The 9,816-nt window shown below is 41.4% G+C and overlaps 1 pseudogene; it reads left to right on the top strand.

Annotated features, from left to right (window-relative positions):
• Nucleotides 1-4,920: 4,920 nt before the first annotated feature.
• LOC100437872 (uracil-DNA glycosylase-like) lies at nucleotides 4,921-5,889 on the top strand (annotated as a pseudogene).
• The last annotated feature ends 3,927 nt before the right edge of the window (nucleotides 5,890-9,816 follow it).

Below are 9,816 nucleotides of genomic sequence, written 5' to 3'. Positions count from 1 at the left end.
CCCCCTCCATTCCAGGCAGGGGCATTGGTTTTTTGCCTGCATCCTCAGAGAGGAAGAAACAGCGGCTGTGGATGCACCTGTGTGTACGGGCCAAGTCCTCAGCTGCGATGCACACAGAAGTTAAATATAGCACTGTGGCTGGTCAGGTTTCAACTGTCCTGGGACCCTGAGCAGTTATGTAGCAGAAGGGGCTGGAGGGAGGGAGAGGAGGAGGGATTCAGAGAAAGCGTGCACAATAACAATGCATGACCTATCATGCAAAGAGCCGCAGGGCAGAAATAAGGCCTCCTCACTCCTTCAGTAGAAACCAAGCCCAGGGTGCTGATTATGTGCCGAGCAAGCCGTCTAATGGGAAAGAGAGCTCATCCACAAATCCTGGGTCAGGAAAGCCAGGAAGGTCCATTCTGAGACCCTGTCCATAGATGAGTGTTCTGAGGATTAGCTCTTGACTCAACACTGTGGAGGAAATGGTATTCAAAATCTCTAGGGACTCACTTTCTAATTAAAGAACAAGTCTTACTGGTTGCCTTTACTTCCCACCCCACTGAGACCCCTTGCTCCACTCATGGGACTCAGGCATGAATGGGGAATTCTGAGCAAGAGGCAATCAGAATGTGAAAAACATCCAATGGGGCTCTCCCTCACCCCCAAGTTATTGAGCTAGGCCTGAGTCAGCCAGAGTTAAGGCCAATGACACCTCTTAATTTGCTCTCTTTCCTATGATGTGATGCCGTGTCATCCAAATTAGACACAGTTACCTCCAAGGTATACTCAGTGTCGTCATAGCCGTGGAAAAAAATCACAATACATCTTCTCAGACCAATTTTTCTTTCAGTGCCTAAAAGTGGGGCAAAGGAGATTATCCTTATTAGAAAGCAAACACAAATGTAAATCAGAAAATTCAAACAGATTTTTAAGATAAAACATTAGTCTTCAAAGAAATTATAGATTTCCAGGGACTATTTTGAGCTCAGCCCTATTACCTCCCTGAAAATGAATTTACTCCCTTCCATCATAAGGGATTCTTTGATTTAAAAAAAAAAAAAAAAGAGCTTATGCATGTGGTAGGCCTAAATAGTGGTCTCTAAAGATATCCAGGTCCTAATCCCCAGAACCTGTGAATCTTGCTTTATGGCAAAAAGGATTTTGCAGGTGTGACTAAAGATTTTGAGATGGTGTATGTTTATCACAGCACTATTCACAATAGCAAAGACATGGAATAAACCCAGCTGCCCATCAATGGTGGATTGGATAAAGAAAATGTGGTACATGTACACCATGGAATACTATGCAGCCATAAAAAAGAATGAAATTATGTCTTTTGCAGCAACATGGATGCTGCTAGAGGCCATTATCCTGAGAGAATTAACGCAGAAACAGAAAATCAAATACAGCCTGTTGTCACTAATACATGACAGCTAAACACTGGATACATATGGACACAAAGATGGGAACAATAGACAGTGGGGGCTCCAGAAGGGGGGAGGGAGGGAGCTGGGGAAAGGTTTGAAAAACTACCTATCAGGTACTATGTTCACTACCTGAGTGACAGGATCATTAGAAGCCCAAACCTCAGCATCACACAATATACCCATGTAACAAACCTGCACATGTATCCTTGAATCTAAAACTAAAAATAAATTTTAAAAAATCAAGACATTGAGATGAAAGATTATCCTGGATTATCTAGGTAGACCTTACATGTAATCATAAGTATCCTTCTAAGGGAAATACAGGTGGAGTTTTGACTACAGAAAGGAGGTGACGTGGTGATGGAGGTAGAGATTGGAGTGATACAATTTGAAGACAGAGGAAGGGGCCATAAGCAAAGACATACAGATGGCCACTAGAAACTGAAAAGGGCAAGAAAACAAGTTCTATTCCCAGAATCTCAGAGGGAACCCTGCCAACACTTTGATTCTAGCTAGCCCAGGAAAACCCATTTTGGACTTCTGACCTGTACTGTAAGAGAAGAAATCTGTATTATTTTAAGCCACTAAATTTGCGGTAATTCATTATAGCAGCATCAGAAAACTAATATACTTCAGAAATAAGAGTGCAGGTCACTGAGTTCAGCAACTTACACTATTATTACGAATGGTTTTACTTTGAACCACAAAGAACATAGGATATTTGGAGATAATTATTTTATCTGCTCTCCATTAAAAAGTATTCCATTAAGCCACAAGACATGTTTTCCTCTGACTGCCTTCCAGGCACTTGCTCATATCATTTCCCCTGCCTAGAAAGCCATCCTCATCCTCACTACTTTAGGTATTATGGTAAAACCAATAAATAAAATCTCCCTCAATTGAGATGCTTGATGAGAGTTAGATTTTCTGTCTCTAATAAGTTTTAGTAATTAGAAAGAGCAAAGAAAAGATTTCTAATCCCATAAAAGTAGGAAGCTTTTACCTCCAGTGCCAGTCTTAGATTTTTTTACTGTATGATCTCAGAGGCACCAAGCTGTCTTTTCTAGTGGCCTGCTGTTGTACCATAAATGCATACTGTTCATTGGGGATTTTAGTTCCACCTCTCTAGTGGCCGCCAATAAAATGAAAATAATAGTTAAAAACCACTCTCAATCATTACCCCAAATTATAAATCAGTTTTAAAATAGGCATACATTTTGCTCAGATCTCTGATGAATTATCAAAAAAGTGAAACAACTGGAACTTACATTAAAGAGTTAACTGGAAAATAGGCAAAGAGGATCTAATATACCACTAGTAGGAGACCCTGAAGAAGAAAACAAGAGAAGAGATGATCCTCAGGGAAACAGTATTAAAAATTATAGTTCAAAAAAGCTTTTCTGATACCAAAAAAAAAGTGATTTGAACTATATGTTAAAATAACATACCATTTACCTGGAAATATTGACCCGGAATGACCAAAACCAAGACATAGTCTAGAAAAATTATTGTATTTAAAAGAAAAAGTTATTTGGACATCTAGGCAAACAGGGCATATACTCAGTGAGGAAAATTAATTATCCTCAAATTTTTTGACAGCAATTCATTATGCCAGGAGACATTACAGTAGTATATTTAAGATATTCAAAGAGAGAAAATGTGAACTAAAGATTTTATATCCAGAAAATCACAAATAGCTACTAACCTGCAAAAACTCAGAAAACATTGTTCCCATGAGCTCCTCCTAAGGAATCTACTAAAGAACAAGTCTCAGATAGGTATTGCTGGTGAATATTACTATATATTTAATTAGAAGTTAAAAGAAAGAGACTGTAGTGTGTACTGCCTGTATGATTCAAAATGAAATTATAGTACACTTATGAAAATGGGGAAAAGATTAGCATATGGAAAAAAGTTTTATCTGCTTTCAGTAATAAAAATGCCTGTTACAGTACTAGTACTAATATTCTGAGAATATTTTATATGTAAAGTAGAAAAAAATGCAAACACTAATTACGGGATATTCTATCATCCCCTGTTGTCTTTGGCGCGGTGGCTCACGCTTGTAATCCCAGCACTTTGGGAGGCCGAGGCGGGTGGATCACGAAGTCAGATCAAGACCATCCTGGCTAACACGGTGAAACCCCATCTCTACTAAAAATACAAAAAATTAGCCGGGCATGGTGGCGGGTGCCTGTAGTCCCAGCTACTCAGGAGGCTGAGGCAAGAGAACGGTGTGAACCCGGGAGGTGGAGTTTGCAGTGAGCCCAGATTATGCCACTGCACTCCAGCCTGGATGACAGAGCAAGACTCTGTCTCAAAAAAAAAAAAAAGACGGCACCTTCAAAGATTTTGAGGCGAGAGAAAGGAGCTACTGAAGTAATGTAGAAGATGTTAAGTAAATACCATGCAGATCCAAATCTTAATTGGAAGTATCAGTACAACCTCATGAAGTATTGTGTAACTCCAGCTCTTTTGATTAAAGAGACTTAGAAATAAAGGCCAATCCAATAGCAATGAGTTTCTCTACATCAGAGTTGGTCTTCATATGACATTTCCCATTGAGCTAAACCAGGATTTCTTGGACAAATGGCTGATTTCAAGTCTGAGGCAGTGTCCATAATGAGTTTATGGAGTGTGTCCATAATGAAACTGTCAAAAACTACCTGGGTCATGTCAAACATGACTCCATCTCAAAAGAGTCAGAAAGTACCTTGAAGAGGGTTCCACTGGCCAAAGACTTGAGCTTTGCAATAGATTGCAACCCATCAAATATATATAAATCCAAGAGTTCATAATAGCATATATATATTTTTAATTGGTCATCTTCCAAAGAAACAATGATCCAGTTTGTTAATTTAAAACTAGGTAAATAAAAGGAAATAAATATTTATTCTACTTATTCTATATGAACTATAGTACTGGGTAACAAAATAGTAGATGAAAGGAAGAGTCTTTTTATAAAAGTATCTCAGATAATAAATTAAAACAAAAGATAGAATTAAAATTTTACTATTTTTCAACTCCTAATGAATTGATGAATGTAGACATTGAGCATCTACCTCAACTAATACCAGAAAAGAGCAAAAAACAGATGTTATATACCTTCTGATGAAGACACAAGACCCAACACCACTTATAACGTCATTAAGGGATCCAACCGGTGTCAGATCAGACCTCTCGATCCAGGTCTCAATTTGCAAGAAATACAAAAGCAGGTTGAACCGCACCATGAATGAGCAGTCAAATATCCAGACTGCAGGAAACTTGACAAGTCAAATAGCCCAGGTTTGTCAACAGATAAATTATAAGAAAGAGAAAGAGGTGGAGTGGAAAACCATAGATTAAAAGAGACCTGAAAATCACATTAAGTTAAAAAGTATATATAATATATATATATACATATATATGGGCAAGACTAAACTATACAGTTTAGGGATGCATACTTGAATAATAAATCATAAATAAATGCAAGAAAGTAGGCCAACTGCTGACTGCCACAGCCAGGATGAGACTCATGGTTCCCCTCCTGGGCTCCAGTGAGATCAGCCAGAAGACTTTCTACTTCTTCTTCTCCCCTAGCCTCCCAGGAAGTGACATGCCCAGAGTCCCAAGTCCACTGACGTGGGGACCAGTGTGGCTGCCATAGCTGAGGATAGTGGGCATGTGGTAGCCAGCCCTGCCAAGAAGGACCAAGCTGGGCAAGGTGAACCTGGGACACTGCCCTCCTCACCACTGAACAGAGCAGTTAATCTGTGTCCAGAGAAACATGGCCACAGCCCTGCTCAGACTCACACCTACAACATGGCCGTGGGCTTTGGTGAGATTTGGAAGAAGTATCTCAGCAGAGAATTTGGGAAACCATATTTTATAAAGCTCATGTGATTTGTTGCAGTAGAAAGCAAGGATTACACTGTTTATACTCTCCCACACCAAATATTCACCTGGACCTAGATGTGTGACATAAGAGATGTGAAGGATGTCATTCCAAGACAGGATCCATCTCATGGACCCCATCAAGCTCATGGGGTCCGCTTTAGTGTTCAAAGACCTGTTCCACCTCTGCCCAGTTTGGAAAACGTTTATAAAGAGCTGTCTACAGACATAGATGGCTTTGTTCATCCCGGCCATGGAGATATATCTGGGTGGGTCAAACAAGATGTTTTACTCAACGCTGTCCTCACTGTTCCAGCCCATCAAGCCAATTCTCATAAGGAGAGAGGCTGGGAGCAATCTCTGCTAATGCAACTATGTCCTGGCTAAACCAGAACTCCAATGGCCTTGCTTTCTTGCTCTGGGGTTCTTATGCTCAGAAGAGGACAGTGCCATGGAGAGGAAGCGGCACCATGTACTGCAAACAGCTCATTCCTCCCTATTGTCAGTGTATAGTGGTTTCTTTGGATGTAGACACTTTTCTAAGACCAATGAGCTGCTGCAGAAGTCAGGCAAGAAGCCTACTGACCGGAAGGAGCTGTGATCCTCAACTGAAAGGTAGTCTGTCTCCATTAATGGTTATTGAGAAACTGCTGTTAAAGTATTTGTCAGGTATGAAGTCGAATTGAAAATTTCCCTGTTAATTTTAAGTATTCTGCATGAGGGTAAAAAGCTTCTGTAAAGCAGCCATGAAACAGGCTGCCCAGGAATGGCAGCTTTGTCCAGGCAGACACAGCAAAGGCTGTCACTTGACCAAATGACTTTCTCTGCAACACAGCTTTGGCCCAAAATACACACATTTCTCAGGAGACAGATGAGGTCAAATACTCACTTGGCTCTCTTTACCTCCTTTACCTGTATGGCTAAAGTGGGGAGATGTGCACCTTTAGGTACAGCCATAGTTTAGTGCCTGCTGCTCCCTGGTTTTGCGTGGTTAGACTTTCAGTTACAAGGTATAGGGGCATGTTTGCTTAGAAAGGCCCCCTTTTCTGGACAGGCGCAGTGGCTCACGCCTGTAATCCCAACACTTTGGGAGGCCGAGGTGGGCAGATCACGAGGTCAAGAGATTGCAACCATCCTGGCCAACATGGTGAAACCCCATCTCTACTAAAAATACAAAAATTAGCTGGGCATGGTGGTGCACGCCTGTGGTCCCAGCTACTCGGGAGGCTGAGGCAGGAGAATCGCTTGAACCCAGGAGGCAGAGGTTGCAGTGAGCCGAGATCTTGCCATCGCACTCCAGCCTGGCGACAGGGCGAGACTCCGTCTCAAAAAAAAAAAAAAAAGAAAAAGAAAAGAAAAGCCCCCTTTGGCCAGCCTGGCAGGCATTCTAGTCTCTGCCAGGTACACAGCCCCCTTGATCTTTCAAGGAATGAAGGAAGCATGAGGATGTTATAAAAGTTTCTAGAAATCCAGCCCTGAAATTAGGGCTCAATTTCCTGATTGTAGCAGAGGTGGAGATTTCTAAGGGATATTTGGTGTGAGCCTGAACAGACAGACAGGGGCTGAGAGAAGTGAGCTGGCTCTTGTTGTTATTCTTTCGGTGTTTTGTGGAATACACAGTGAAATTTAAACAAGGAAGAGGAAAAACAGGAATTTTTTTTAATGGGAGGGGATGATTTTCTCCTAGAGTTACCCTGAGTTTGGATTTCTAAGGCAGCACAAGCTGCCAAATGCTGATTTTAATGAATTGAAATCACTTTGGGATATTTTTTCTGCCACACAGGAAAGTTTTAGTTTTTAAAAAATACTTATGCAGATATATATATATTTTTCCCAATCCTTGTTTTAAGAGACTGTCTTTATTGGGTCTACCCCTCCATCCTTGATCTTGTTAGCAATGTCGTTTTTGCTCTTAGCTGGGTTAGAGTTACCCAGTTGCATGGGGTTTGGTAATAAAAGACTGTTAACATTAAAAAAAAAAAAGTGATTGCTATAAAAGTCAAGATAATGGTTACTTTCAGAGGAAGGGAGGGACTGTGTTGGGCTGGGACATGTAAAGGGGTTACACAGGCAGCCAGCAAATCTATTTCTTGATGCAGGTGGTAGTTAACAATGGTATTCACTATATAATAATTCAATAAGCTAAACATTTGTTTTGTTTGGTTTTCTATATCTGGGTTTAATTTTACAACAGAAATATTTTCTTGAAAAAAACTTAACTGCAATGGTTACTCACTTGTTCTTCATCTTAATTATTTGGTCTTGATGAAGAAGCAGCTCTCCCCAAAGCAAGGGCTAAGTCTCCTTTGACTTCTGAAAGAACTAGGACATAATAATCAGTGCCGGCCAAGTGCGCTGGCTCACGCCTGTAATCCCAGCAATTTGGGAGGCGGAAACGGGCGGAGACAGAGACGGAGACCGGAGACGGCCAACATGGTGAAACCCTGTCTCTACTAAAAATACGAACATTAGCCAGGTGTGGTGGCGAGTGCCTGTAGTCCCAGTTACTTGGGAGGCTGAGGCAGGAGAATCACCTGAACCTGGGAGGCAGAGATTGCAATGAGCCGAGAGCATGCCACTGCACTCTAGCCTGGCGAAACAGCGAGACTTCGTCTCAAAAAATAATAATAATAATAAACAGTACCAAGTCATGACCAGTGAATTAAGCACACAAGAAAGCTCATGCAACTTGTGTTGAATGAATATATGAATTAGTTGACAGGTAAGGCAAACACCCATAGCCTAAGTCATTCTGCATACTTCTACTAGATGCTCCTCCCTGGAAAGGTTGGCATCAACCAATCTTTCCAGTCGTACCTTAGTTGCTTTCTCAAATACTCCACTTTAGCCAAACCAGTCTACTTTCAGATTTCTATTTCCTAGCCTTTGTCATTTCTCCTATCCCCCATGCCATCTCTCATAGGCTTTCCTCCTTCTTTCTATGCACATAAACCCTACTCATCCTTTAAGGCCTGATTATTTTTCAGAGCTTAAAGGAGACTGAAGAAATTTCTCCATTTCTTCTCTAAAGTCAGTCTTTATTATCTGCCACATTGTGCTTTCTGATTCCTGTGAACTTCAACAATGCCTATTACCACTACTGGGCACTTAGTTCCTGGCTTGCCCTGATATTGTGAGAGAACATTTTATCTTTATTTTTTTGGAGTACGCAAATACACTTTACTTTTTTTAAGCCTGGAGTTGTGACTGATACTTTTTCTGAAATTACTATAGAAAGCCTACAACATTTTGTGCATAGGAGGATGGCTAGATGGATAGAAGAAGATGAATATACTTGGGAGTATTCAGTGGCTACTGATAGACATAAGGCAGATATGTTTATATTCAATGGGGATGGAATTGTGGGTCCCCACTTTGACCCTGAAAGTCACTGCAAGGGGTCTCTAGCCAACTATGGGCAGCTACAGATGTTGAGCCTCTGCAGACTGAGATGCTGAAATGAAAGAAGAATACACTGAGTGTGAATGGAAGAATATTACTGATAAACTTCCTTTCACTCATGGCTTTGTCCACACCTGGGCCTATCAGCAGGTCACACACTTAAATTTTGAAACTTTAAGCAAAAATTTCAAGAGTCTCACATCATATACAAAAAGTATATAAAGTATATTTTTAAAGTGTTAAAAAAATTTTTTTGAAATAGAGTTTTTCTCTGTCACCCAGGCTGGAGTGTAATGGCATGATCTGGGCTCACTGCAAGCTCCGCCTCCTGGGTTCAAGGGATTCTTTAGCCTCAGCCTCGGGAGTAGCTGGAATTACAGGTGCCTACCATCATACCTGGCTAATTTTGTATTTTTAGTAGAAATGGGGTTTCACAGTGTTAGCCAGGCTGGTCTTGAACTCCTGACTTCAAGTGATCCGCCAGCCTCGGCCTCCCAAAGTGCTGGGATTACAGGCGTGAGCCACCATGCCTGGCCCCCTCTCTATATACTTCAAAAAAAAAAAAAATCTCTGTACACAATCACTTCTGACAAGTTTGGGGCCGGGCAGGACTAGTTGGGTGAGAGTTCTTTTTGGCCTAAAATCTAGGTCCAAACAATTACCATGAAAAATCTGGGCCCTATCTCTGTTATAAAAGTGATATCTGCCTAAAGCAGAAAGGTTAAGGTCCCTGAAATGTATCAATTGTCCTAGGGAGCTGAGCTGAAAGAGACCCCTGTGCTGGTCAGAACAGCAGGCCAGCCACGCAGCACCGTGTTCTGGCTTTCTCCCTCGGTGAACCACAGTCCCACTCTCCTTTTAAAGGAATGACTCCAGTGAGAAGTCTGCAAGGACCAAACAGATTGGAAAGGATAAAGGAAAGGGAGTCTGCGGGCTGAGCTGTCAGCAAAATAAATAAGCAGTATTAGAGATGGGAGAAATGGGAACCTCTGGAGCCAACAAACTTCTCGTCCCTCATGCTGGCATGTTCCCACCAGGACAGCCGGCAAAGAAGAGAAAGGCTCCCAAGTGGACTGGATGATGCCTGTTTTATGGGAACTGCTCTAGCTGCTTTCACACATGTCAT

Source organism: Pongo abelii, chromosome 4 (genome assembly GCF_028885655.2).
Source record: "Pongo abelii isolate AG06213 chromosome 4, NHGRI_mPonAbe1-v2.0_pri, whole genome shotgun sequence".
Lineage (NCBI taxonomy): Eukaryota > Metazoa > Chordata > Mammalia > Primates > Hominidae > Pongo > Pongo abelii.
This window is presented reverse-complemented; position numbering and strand designations above follow the sequence as displayed.